Source organism: Palaemon carinicauda, chromosome 32, assembly GCF_036898095.1.
Source record: "Palaemon carinicauda isolate YSFRI2023 chromosome 32, ASM3689809v2, whole genome shotgun sequence".
In the NCBI taxonomy this organism is placed as follows: Eukaryota; Metazoa; Arthropoda; class Malacostraca; order Decapoda; family Palaemonidae; genus Palaemon; species Palaemon carinicauda.
The window spans coordinates 78349977-78352476 of NC_090756.1; positions in this window are offsets into that span (position 1 = coordinate 78349977).

Genomic DNA, 2500 nt, shown 5'->3' on the forward strand with positions numbered 1-2500 from the left:
TGGTACACCCCTCAATTTCAGGGGTTTCTCAGTGACCACCTTTAACATGTAAATATTTGACAACTAATTACCTTCAGTTACTGAATATATTACTCGTTTTTCTATAGAAGTGGTGAGGTTCTTAAAAGGATCACGAGAAGAGACGGTAACAACTTTTACTAATGATGGTGGACCTTTTGCGTTTCTATGGGCTAGAAAAAGAGGATGACGTGGATGATACACTTTATGAAATATACCAATATTGATTATCGAAACCATTAAGCCTTAGCTTAGCATTAGAAAAAGGATGAACGATTCCAGCTATGTGTAGTTGGTACTAAAATGCTATCCGTGTAGAAACCTCAGGATTATGTATGTAATCGACGGATAGGTTTCCTTAAAGAAAATGGGTGTTACAGACTAATACACACACACACACACACACACACACACACATAGCCACTCCAACGCCTTCGAAAACCATAACAGACACCTCACACGTATGTCGACCTAATCACGCCAAGACTACTCGTTGCTGGGAGGAAAGACGATAGTGACAGATACAATACATGAGGATACAACAACACATGAACATACACTACCGGGATCTAAAGCAAAGTCCTCCTAAAAGAAAGCAATCGTCCTTACCCCATACAAAAATGGGAACAAAGCACGTTAATAGAAGAAGAAGAAGAAGAAGAAGAAGAAGAAGGAGGAGGAGGAGGAGGAGGAGAAGAAGTACTGTAATATACCCTAAGCACCACGAGTATTGAAAGTAATGTGCAACATATTGCGTTGATAGAACATGTTTCGACTTTAATTATAGCCTAAGTGTTGTAATGTATGTTATGAGGTATTGAATTCTGTTTGCAATACCTCAATGATGGAATATGAATCTTTCTATCTGTTATTTTCATAGCATTATGTATAATACAAGTAGTTTGTTTACATGACGTCATCACTCAGAGTCAGAGAGCTTGTAAACAGCTTCAGTCTCAGTATTGTAGATTAGAACATCAAATGCATTAATTGATATCGAATTTTTATTCCGTGGTAACGTTGATAACAACTCCAACAACATGGGACATAAGAATATAAGCTACCCGAAAAAATTAATCTGGATGAAAGACCATGATTTTAGCATGTCTCTGATTGCTGGCCAGGTACAGACTGGCCATCTGGATATCCGGACTCGTCCAAATGGGCCTTCCTGTCTGAGGGTCTACAACACAAGTGCTTGCCTAGTTGTTTGAGTGAAGGGGGGAGGGGGGGGGGGGCGCTCTCTTGCTTTCAAGTTTTATGCTGTTATCATTGGAAATGTTTCTGCTTTGGACCCATAATGAATCTTTTCACAAAAATTGGACTAGAGTTTTTTTTTTTCGTTTTTAAAATGGAATAGAGTAAGAATGATTCTGTTTATTTTCTATACCCAAAATTGAACTCAGTGAATGTATTGTGTATTGTACCTGTTTATGGAAACGACGATAGCACACGAATTTAAAAGAGGATATTATTTGTGTGTGTGTCTTTTATATTGATTCTTTTGCTGTGAAAAGGTTTGATTCCCTTCCATTTTATTAATAAAATTTACTATTTATTATTTCAAACACTTACGATAAATAATAATAATAATAATAATAATAATAATAATGATGATGATGGTAATAATAATAATAATAATAATAATAATAATAATAATAATGATAATAATAATGATGATGATGATGATGATGATGATGATGATAATAATAATAATAATAATGATAATAATAAATGAAGATACAAACATACAGTATATACCATATAAATAAACACTTCGGCTGTTAAACTCAGGGGTTTCATGGTTAAAAATATTACTATTAAACTTTAAACTTGAGGTTTTCACGGAAAAAAAAAATAGAATGATAAACTTTAAGTTTGGAATTTTCACAGAAAAAAAAAGTTTGTTAAATTGGGAGTTTTCACGAATAAAAATTTGACTGTTTAACCTGGGATTTTTGCAAACAAATTTTGAATGTTAAACTTGAGGTTTTCCAGAAAAAAAGTTGGATGATCAATCTCGGCAAATGGGTTAAAAATATTAATTTGTTAACTGATCTTTATTATTATTATTATTATTATTATTATTATTATTATTATTACTTGCTAACCTACAACCCTAGTTAGAAAAGCAGGGTGCTATAAGCCCAGGATCCCTAACAGAAAAAATAGTTCAGTGAGGAAAGGAAACAAGGAAAACAATATTTTACGAACAGTAACAACATTAAAATAAACAGTTCCTAAATAAACTATAAAAACTTTACCATAACAAGAGGAAGCGAAATTAGATAGAATAGTGTGCCCGAGTGTACCCTCAAGCAAGAGAACTCTACCCCAAGACAGTGGAAGACCATGGCACTGAGGCTACGGCACTATTCAAGACAAGAGAACAATGGTTTGATTTTGTATTGTCCTTCTCCTAGATCTTCATCATCATCATCATCATCATCATCTCCCACGCCTATCGATGCAAAGGGCCTCG